The sequence below is a fragment of the Alexandromys fortis genome, unplaced genomic scaffold (genome assembly GCF_014885135.2).
Source record: "Alexandromys fortis isolate MF-2015 unplaced genomic scaffold, M_Fortis_MF-2015_v1.1 scaffold_168, whole genome shotgun sequence".
NCBI lineage: Eukaryota > Metazoa > Chordata > Mammalia > Rodentia > Cricetidae > Alexandromys > Alexandromys fortis.
The window spans coordinates 485,161-495,875 of record NW_026068058.1 but is presented as its reverse complement, the minus strand read 5'-3'; the positions used below and the strand labels follow the sequence as shown (position 1 = coordinate 495,875).

Sequence of the window (10,715 nt, the reverse complement as noted above, 5' to 3'; positions counted from 1 at the left end):
AAAATATGGAACTTAATGCAAGTTTGCACAGCAAATGCTGAGACGGCAGATCTTCTACCTCTGAACAGAGATATGCCTGTCTTACACAAGTGGGAGGCTAGGTAAGGATTTGATAAAGATTAGATTTGACACAATGGCTGCATCAAAGGACCTCAAGAGCTTCTTGAAGAGGCCATAGTTCAGTGAAAGTAATAACAGACAAGGTCTGCCCTAGCCAGCACCACGCCATGACAGTTTGGTATCCTGTTTATAAGCAATCAGTCAAAAAGCAGTAGACATGGGAAAACACTGATAACATGAAAACAAGGACCACTCGAAAGGTAAACCATCTTGGAGAAAGCAGAGACTGGGCACGAAGAAGGAAGCTTACATAGTGCTGGTTACCTTTTGTCCACTTGACACCAGCTAGGGTCATCCAGGGAGAGGGAACCTCAACTGAGAGACCGCCTCCATCAGTTTGGCCTGTAGCAAGCATATAGGAGGCATTTTCTTGATTAGTGATCAATCTGGGAGGGCTCATCCCACTGAAGGTGGTGCTAACCCTGGTCAAGAGGTCCTGGGTTGTTTTAAAAAGGAAATTGAAAGAGCTAAGGACAGCAAGCCAATAATCAGCATTTCTTCACAGTCTCTGCTCCAGGTCCTGCCTTAGCTTCCCTGGGTGATGGACTGTAAGCTGTGAGACAGAACCAACCCTTTCCACTCTAAGTGTTGTTGCTCATGGTTTTTAACCACATCCGTAAGAAGTAATCAAATGCAATATACTTAGAAAAGTATATTACTGGGCCAGGGAGAAGGAAAGGCAGGTAGAGTATGCCAGATGACCCATGATAAAAAGGAGAGGAGTGACTTCTGAAAATCATCCTTTGACCTCTACATGTGTGATAAGGCATGTGTGCACTTGGCACACACACACACACACAGACACACACACACACACAAAAAAAGAATAAGAAAGTCAAATTTTAAGAAAAGATGTGATATTGCACCTAAAAGTTAAGAATAGAATGCTATTAAAAAGGAATTCTCAGGGAACAGAAGAACAGCTTTTCTAAATCAAATATGATAGGAGAACAAAAAGATTAAATCAGTAGAAATGAAAATTAAGGGGAAGAAAATTACTCAGGGTAAACGGAAGGGGGCAAGCATGGTATCAGGAGGTAGAAGCAGGAGACCAAAAGTTTGAGGCCAGCCTGGGCTACCTGTAAAAGGTGTGTGTGTGTGTGTGTGTGTGTGTGTGTGAGAGAGAGAGAGAGAGAGAGAGAGAGAGAGAGAGAGAGAGATAGAGAGAGAATATTAGACTTGTTCATAAAAGCACTCAAATTATGGATTATGGGAACTCAAAAAATAAAGAACAGAGAAGAGATAATCTAAGGAAATTTCCCCCAGTCTTAATTGAAGAAATGATTTTCTAGGCCTAAAAAAGCCCATTAAATGCCCAGAATAATTAATGAAGAAAACAAATTCTGTAAAATAAAGGTTTATTGTTATGGCATTTTTAGTATTAGTTACGAAGAGAGCATACTAGAGATTGGGATTCCAGAGCAAACAAGCAGGTTTCACTGAGAGGGGGAAGATCAGAAAGACCTTCCAACAAAGCTGAGCCAGAATGGCCAACTGCTCCAACCCAGGATTTCCTTCTCCCCCCACTCTCAATTCCGTGGGAGTGTAGAATGGCAAGGTCTTCAGAGACAGCAGTCTTAAATGTTGTCCTGCTGGGACTCTGTCTCAGGGAGCTACTGTGACAATATCATATACTCAATCAAAGAAAAACAGCAGAAGGCATAGTCCCTGGGGAAGAAGACCCCACACGAGAGGGCAGGCATGGTCTGGACGATACGGCACTGTGCAACCGAGGAGGCAGCTTCAGTCAGAGGGCAGAAGAGATCTCAAACCGGCCTAGCCACAAGATCCAGGGCCTGACTCTTAAAGAAAATGAAATGGCCAGAATCCTGAAGGCACTACAGCATTTGAGAGACTTGAGAGCACATCACACACTCAATCTGAGGAGAGTTTGGGAATAGATTAGGGTCAAGTATATAGAAAGCTAAGCAAATAAACAAAACCAAAATGATTTTCAACCCTAGGAAGAAAATTTAGCAAGAAAAGAAAAATAATCCTTACACACTCATGAAGTAGTTGGCTGTGAAGTATGTTTATGTATTCTTGTGAAGGGAAACATTGAATGTTGATCTAATGAGAATCATGATCTAATTATACAGGGGAACCATGGGCTGAGAGGAGCAGGAGACATGTGGTGAGGTCCGGAGTGTTGGTGAGGCAGAGATAAAGCCTCCTTTCCCACCTGGGAAAGAAAAAAAAAATGCCTAAAATAAGGAAATCTAAGAAATTGGAAACACTGGAAAATTAAAAAACAGAAGCCCGCTATGTAACTTTGGGGCATTATGATGTACTATTGGGATTGGGAGTTCAAGGCCAGTCTGTGCTTCTTAGTGAGACTCAGTTAAAAGAAGTGGTCAGGGGGAAGGGAGGGAGGGAGGAGAAATCCATGAACAGGAGTTGAGTCTGTCACCCCGAGGAACCCAGGTGTAGAGCTGAGGTGGGAGGTGGAAGGATTGCTGGCCTCCGTATCAGTGTTTGCAGAACTCCCGGTGTCCTTAAACTGCATTAATGAAAGTTTCTCATTAAGAAAAAAAAAAAGGAACAAAGGCCAAGAGTGCAATGGCTTGGATCCGAGTCCCCAAAGGGCCCATGTGTTGAAAGCTTTGTTTACAATCCATGGCTACGCTGTCAAAGGTGGGGCGAAGGTAGAAGTCTTCTGGTCATAATCGGATGTGCTTTTGAGGGGACTTCTGGGACCCCAGCCCCTTTCTCTCTCTCTCACTCTGACCACAGGCTGAACAGGTTTCCTCCGCCGTGACTTCCCATCGTGTGTTATGCCTTTTATGGGCATGGAAGCAAAGGGCATACTGACCGTGGTCCGAAGACTATTGGTGTTATTGTATGTGTCACGGAACAAATGAGTTTAATACACACGCAACTCACTTACCATAGGTACGAGATTTCTTTTCTATTGTGATCGACACCATAACCAAAAGCAACTTGAAAAGGAGAGGCCTTATTTCTGCTTACAGGTTACCATTTACTATAAAGGGATGCCAAGACAGGAGCTTGCAGCAGAAATAGAAGTGGAGACCGTAGAGGACACTGCTTACTGGCTTGCTCAGCTTCTGTTCTCAGTATACAACCCGGAGTCGCTTGTCTGCTGCCAGAAAATGCTCTACAGACACGTATGAAGGCCGATATGAAGGAGATAATTCTTTCAATTGACAGTCCCTCTTCCCAGGTATCAACAATCAAAATTAGTCGTCACATGCTATAAAGAGAAGCTTTGGGTGTGTGGCTATAACTCAGTGACAGAGTTCCTATCACAAGGTCCTGAGTTTCAACTTTAGCATCACCCCCAAAGCTCATGTATATATACATATTTATGCATGTATATAATGTAAATACATATAATTACTGGTTAATACAGTGTTTTGTACTTAAATATAATCATATAACACTTTATGTTTTACATACATGCACAAAATAAGTTATTTCTACATACAAAACATAACTATATATAACACATTATATATGTATGTATATATATGAGAGAGAGACAATTATGCTTTTAAAAATTATGGTGTGTGTGTGTGTGTGTGTGTGTGTGTTGTGTCACACACCAAGGGAGGCCAAAGGCTGATGCTGGGATGTTCTTAATTGTTTCTCTACTTTGTTAAAACAAGGTCTCTTATTAAACCTGGGAGTCACTGTTACAGCTAGTCTGGCTGGCAAGTGCGCTCTGGTGATCTCCTTGTCTCTACCCACAAGTGTTGGGGTTACAGGCACCTGCCGCCAAAGACAGCTTCTCTGTGGATCCAAACGCAGGTTCTCAGGCTGCTGCAGTAGGCGCTGTCCCCACTGAGCCATCCCCTAAACTCTAATAACTGTCTTTCTCTGGTTGATTACTACTGTCAAAAGAACAAATGTAGGCTTGGGAAAGGTAGACTCTTTAAAAGACAGCTCTCATTGTATGGCCCTGACTAGCCCTGAACTCACAGAGATGTGCCTGTCTCTTTCTTTCTGTGTTGGAATTAAAGACATATCATCCCATTGTGCTGAGATAGATTTTTATTCCAAGAGATTGCTTAAGGTTGGCAGAGGGAAAATGACTATTGTACTAGGGAGGCAGCTTTGACTCTTAGAGCTACACGTGGCTTACACATTGGGCAGAAAGGGTTTCTCCTTTGTGGGGGAGCAAGAGGGGCTGGTGTGAGGAAGTGGGCTGGATGATGTGGTCTGATGAGTGTCTATACAAGAAAGGTTTAACTCGGGCTAGCCTATACTCTGGGATGCTGTCAGCTGGCTTGGACAGGGTTGGCTACATTCTAGAGACCTGAGAAAGAAAAGAATCTTAACTGAAATTTGGTTAAGGAATACACTGTTCCGACTGATCGATAGGAACAAGGCGTTGGACTACTCAGAGGGGGGCTCATATAAGGGGGTTTGGAGGGTCTATGCCTTCCTTGTCACAGCTAAACAAGGGCACAGTGAGCTGCCTGGTCTGTGTCAACTTGACACAGCTAGACTCATCTGAAAGGAGGAAGCCTCAAATGAGAAAATGTCTCCACAAGATCTGGCTGTAGGACATTTCTTAATTAGTGACTGATGGGGAGGGCTCAGCCCATTTTAGGTGGTACCACCCCTGGGCTGGTGGTACTGGGGTCTATAAGAAGATGGACTGAGTAAGCCATGGGGAGCAAATCAGTAAGTAGCATCCTTCATGGCCTCTGCATCAGCTCCTGCCTCCAGGTTCCTGCCCTGTGTGAGCTCCTGTCCTGAATTCCTTCAACAATAACAGTGATATAGATGTGTAAGCCAAATAAACGTTGTCTTCTCCAAGATGCTTTGGTCATGTTGTTTCATCACAGCAATAGTAACCCTAGCTAGGGTACACAGGAGTCCTATCTAAATCACAAGGATGGTACTGTGTAGTAATTTGTTTAGGTTTAATTTTCAACATAAAATCCAAACCCACACTTTCCCTTATGTATTTACTATGATATGTGTGGCCCCTATTTTAAGCGGATTCACTTTCAGTGACGATGTTCAGGGATCAATTACCCTCACATAACAGGAATCTCCTGTGTGGCTTAAAGGTCAGGCTTACAGGTAACAAACCCACCATTAGTGTGGAATTACTTCATGGTTTCATGCCTTATCTTAAGATTGTGTTATAAACCTACCTCTGAGAGACTACTTTCTGTTTCCCTTGAAGGTCTTTACTAAAAGGATCCCCTTAGAAAAAGCCATTTCTCTCCAATGGCTTTATATACCCGCTCTGGCATGTTGAAAGTGTCCCTGGGGATAATGAACTCCATTTGCCAAGGCAGACCATAAAAGAGTGGTGTGATTTATTTGGTCCTTGACAGTGTCCAGAGGGAAAGCCTGCCAGTCAACGGCCACACACAACCACCAGAAGAAAATCTAAAAAATTCTCCCTGGGGTACCTAGCCCAGAGTTGTGCTCTGATGACTCTAGGAGAGAATTAATTCTAAATGTCCTCTTAATTGCTAAATTGATTAATAACCTTAAGTCTTTCTGAGTATGATTATAATGTCAGGACCCAACGTCCCATGGGTGTACTCCTGGGCTGTGTCAATCAAGAGGAATCACGCCTCCATTCAAAGGCCTCCTTGCCCAGTGAGGAAAACAAGCTTGTCTTTTGCTGAGCTCTATGAATCAAAAGCAGGCATCTTTCTTTTTCCATGCAATAGCTGTAGACCACATGAGCCTACAAGGTTGTTATTGCACTCTTTTTACACATGAAAGAAAAGATAAATGATTTTGCCAAGGCCACACAACTGTAAGAGTACCATGTGGTTCATATGGTGAGAGCGCCATGAGGTTCACCCCCTCCTCCTAGAGCCAAGCTACGTTATAACCAAAATTAGGTTATAATCTGAGTTACCAGTAGGCTCCTTAGCTTGTCATCAGATTCCCATGGCCTTAGCCAGCTGTGGAGAAACAGACACTAGGTAGTTGAAGATCCAGCTCTCAAGTGAGTATCAGGTCTCAGACATTCCTTTCTAGTTAAAGGACGACCCAACAACTTTCCATGATGTCAAACATAAACTCACTTTGGCTGAGGAAGACCTTGCTCTTTTGGTCCTCCTCATTCTCTATTGCTTGAGTTCTGGGGTTCCAGGTATGTACCAACACGTCCTCTTTATGCAGTACTGGATTCCGACCCCAGGCCTTGTGAATGCTACCATGTCGCATCAGCACTCTGCCTACTGAGCTATGTTCTGTAACTAGCTTTGTTGCTGGTTGCCAGCTCACCAGTAATGACAGAGAGACTTCTTATCAACTATGAAAGCTTAGTCTTAGCTTAGGTTTGTCCCACGACCTCTTATTGTTGTTATGATTGTTGTCTCTTTAAGAGACAAGCCACGCCCACTTCCTCCCCCATCCGCTGAGGCAGGCTGATCTTCAGCTTCCAGCCTGAGCTCGCTCTCTTTTCCATCTTCTTCTCTGAGAGGCAGCTTCGCTTCTGCCTCTCTCCCCACTTCTCTGCTCCTCCCCTTTCTCTCTCTCTGTCCTCTTCTCCTTCCCCCCTCCTCCTCCAAGTAATAAATATCTAATTCTATTCTATACGATGTGTCTGTCCATGTGCCTCCTACCTGCTGCCTGCTCACACCGCTGTGTGGCCCCTATTTTAAGCTGGGACCAGCCCACCCACCATGTGTCTCCCTGCCTGGGACCAGCCACTGCTCAGGGACTGGCAGCCATCTCTGCCTGGGACTGGCTACTCCTGGGGTCCACTGCCTTCCACCATATGGCCCGCTACCACCATTTGGGGACTTACAGCATTTCTGCTGTCTACTGCCACTGGGGATCTTGCAGCATTTTTTAAAAATCTTAACACTTATAACTTAATTTAACCCATTTATATTAATCTATGTTTTGCCTCATGGCTTCTTACTTTTCTTTCATTCTGAATATCTCCCTCTGTGACTCCCTTCATGTCTTGTTGGTGTCTGACATGGGCCTAGATTTGTCCCCTACTTCCTTTCTCAATATTATACACTTTATACTTCTTTTATTTTTAGTTTCTTTTTTGTATTTGATAACAAGGAAAACTGTATCTATAACCATGCATCTTCAACTCCATCAGAGACCCGAGAAGGATATAATATTACCTGAGTAAACAGGAAGTGCAGAGCAAACAACTTCCAAAAGTATAGAAATGACAGAAGCAGTTGGCTGCCTGGACAGTCACTCAAAGTTCCTCTGCATCATTGGGGCATCCATCATCAGCCTACAGGCCTAGAACATCTCACAGACTTTTCTGTGAAGCAGACATTTTGAAGGACTATTCTATCTTGCCTTGGTGAAGTTAGGCAGTTGTCTTCTTTTGTGCCCTGCTTGTCTAATTTGGACAGCATACTATCAGGAGTCAAGGCAAGGGCAGCTTCTTTACCAGTGGCTAACTTTGCCACAACAAAAGCAAACTCCATATGGAGGTTCTTTGATGCCCATCATCCTTTTCTGAAGTAAATTCTTTCAGGAGCAGACATATCTTACTGTCATGAAAAGCCTGAGGTTTTTGAAACATTTTAAATTTCATATTCTTTAGGTCTCTTAAGTGTTTGAAGACCACCTATCTATCTAAAATATATCTCTGTTTAACCTTGAAAACATATTTAACATAACTACAAGTTTGATTATTATAGATGACTAACTACTAACCTGTATTTATTAATTACACATTACATTTTTAAATGAGCTGCATAGGTACAATACCTTAAACAAGAACAGAAACATATATACAGTATAATAAAAATAACCTTAAATTTGTCTCAATATATAAAAATCCATACCAATGTAAACTGTTTGAGATTAATAGCTGTTTTTTAGTTTAAAGTAGATTTAATAATCTACCCTTTATCCTATCCTTTCCATATCCCCCCTGTTTTTGAGAGGTTTTTTTTTTTTAAATCTAACCTCCCTTGCTTCTCCCTTACCCTGATCAGTAACAACTTGTAACCCCTCCAATTGGTGGTAAGCATTTATAACCCACCAAATAACCAACACCCACCCATGGTACCTCTTGGGAATGTGGATGTTGTGTTCTCTAGACTAATTTTTGTTGTCTGGAAGCAATGACATCTTTAGGGGACCCTGAGAAAATTGGGATAATGGTCAAGTCCTGGGGGAGCTAGCTGTATTATTTGTTGCCCAGCCTCTGTGTAATGAGAAACTACAGGACTTATCTGAAGTCCAGTGATGTGGGAGTGATTTCTTATTAATAAAGAAACTGCCTAGGCCCCTTGATAAGGCCCACCCTTAGGTGGGTGGAAAAAACAGAAGAGAATTCTGGGAGAAAGAAGCTTAGTGGAGGAGTCGCCATGATTCTCCCGCTCCAGACAGACGCAGGTTAAGATCCTCCCTGGTAAGCCAGCTCATGGGCTACACAGAATATTAGAAATGTGTTAAAACAATATGTAAGAGCTAGCCAATAAGAAGCTGAAACTAGCCGGGCCAGGCAGTGTTTGAAAGAATACAGTTTCCGTGTAATTATTTCGGGCATAAGCTAGCCATGCGGGTGGCTGGGTGCCGGGGACGCAGCCCTGCCGCTCCTATTTCAACAGTCCAGTATGAGGATGAGGCTGGACAATCATAGCTAGCGTCTCTGAAGATGTTCTGGGTGTAGAATTTTGAGGAAACTGTGATAAAGGCATTTCAAGAGGTTGGGTGTCCTGGGCTACTTGTCTTCTTCATTGGTGTTTGTTTCTTTTTTTCTTTCTGAAACCACACAAACTTTTAAAGGTAACACACACACACATATGTATTAACACAAGTATGAGATGTGTAGTGTAAACAAGTAGTTAAAGATTTTTTTGTTTTATGTTTGAACAGGTAAAAGTCATCTGTCAACTTTATAAGTCCATTTAGACTGTGTAACTAAATTTATGTCCATGCCATATAATAGGATGGCATGTAATAATAAGTCATGAGGATTCTATAGCCAACAAGATTTATTGTGTCTCATTAAATCTCAGAGCTGTTCCCATGCCAAAGGATTATCTTACAGATCACCTGTCTTGTAGTCTTTCTTGTTTTTTCCCCCTCCTGTCTGCAGCCAAGATCCTCAGGAGGTCTCCTCCAATCAAATCTGATCTTTATTAATTTTGAAGAGAACCATAACTTTTTGTTTCCTGTGGAAACAAAGGCATAACCTCTGTCCCAACACAAGACATTTTCTGACTTTTATTTTGAAGTTAAGACATTTAAAATATATATACATTGGTTTAATATAGAAGCTTTCATAATCCAATATCTACTAACAGCTATTGTTTTGGCACATTAACATTTAAAAAATTCAAAGTCAACAGAGTTCCATATAGGATCCAGACACTCTGTATTCTTTTTTATATTACTTTTCTCTTTAAAGACGTTATTTTTAAACTATTTCTTTTTATGATTGTCTATACAAATTTTCCTTTCTTTGGCATCTAAGCACATTTTTAAGCATACTATATTTGTTCAGAGATATTCTCAGTCAGGACCTGATTTTATTAAGTTCCAGTAGTCACACACTGGCAAATTTCTCTGGCATGTGAACCAAACATTAAACTGCTAGGCTACTGCTATGGGACTTTGGTGATTGGCTCTACCCCCTTAGCTTCCTAGCCTCATACCAGTGGTACCAGATGGGAGCCATGTTTATTGCCCCAGCTCTGGGAATTTGCTGAGTCCCAGCAGCAGGCATTTTTACCCAGTGCACCCACTGTTCAAGTAATCTACTGCACAGCAGGGCCTCTTTAAAAGATCTGAGCCTCTGTAGGCTGTGAGCAGTGGGCTCTGTGTATGTGCCCCATATTGGGTGCCATCTGTAGCAAGCCTTGTTCTCGGCTGTCAGCTCACAAATGACAAGGAGACTTCTTATCAACTATAAAAGCTTGGTCTTAGCTTAGGTTTGTCCCACTAGCTCCTATAACTTAAATTAGCCAATTTATATTAATCTAAGTTTTGCCTCATGACTTTTGCATTTCTTTCATTCTGTATATCTGATTCCCTCCATGGTCTCGCTGTTATTTGATGTAGGCTTAGATTGATCTCCTACCTCCTTTTTCTCTGCCCAGAAATTCTGCCTATACCTCTTGCCTAACTATTGGCCTTTCAGCTCTTTATTAAACCAATTGCAATAATATATCTTCACACAGCATACAACAAAGTACCCAGTTCCCCAAAACTTCATTCTTTTTATTTAATCTATTTATTTATTATTTAATTTAAGTTATTATTTATTTAAATTAATTAATTTATCAATTAATTTATTAATTTATTTAACTATTTACCCTTCTATATTTACACTAATTGCTACTAATTAGTATTGCTAACTAGTTGGTTCTTTATTTTTTTCAGTCCTGGGGATCAAACCTAGGGTCATTTGTATGCTACACAAGTGTTGTACTCCAGAGCCTTTTAACTGCTCCTCTCTAGTTTTCCCTTTACCTATTTTGGGGGATAACATGGAGCATCTTTCCTGTTACAGAAATTAAATGGTAGTAGCCGGGCGATGGTGGCGCACGCCTTTAATCCCAGCACTCGGGAGGCAGAGGCAGGTGGATCTCTGTGAGTTTGAGACCAGCCTGGTCTACAGAGCTAGTTCCAGGACAGGCTCCAAAGCCACAGAGAAACCCTGT

The 10,715-nt window shown here is 42.0% G+C and overlaps 1 long non-coding RNA gene across 1 annotated transcript in view; it reads left to right on the top strand.

Annotated features, from left to right (window-relative positions):
* Nucleotides 1–2,749: 2,749 nt before the first annotated feature.
* LOC126487335 (uncharacterized) overlaps nucleotides 2,750–10,715 on the top strand; it is a 40,699-nt gene continuing 32,733 nt past the window's right edge. The window contains exons 1-2 of the long non-coding RNA XR_007588341.1: nucleotides 2,750–3,012; nucleotides 3,093–3,304. This is a non-coding gene — a long non-coding RNA (uncharacterized lncRNA). The remainder of the gene's footprint in view (nucleotides 3,013–3,092; nucleotides 3,305–10,715) is intronic.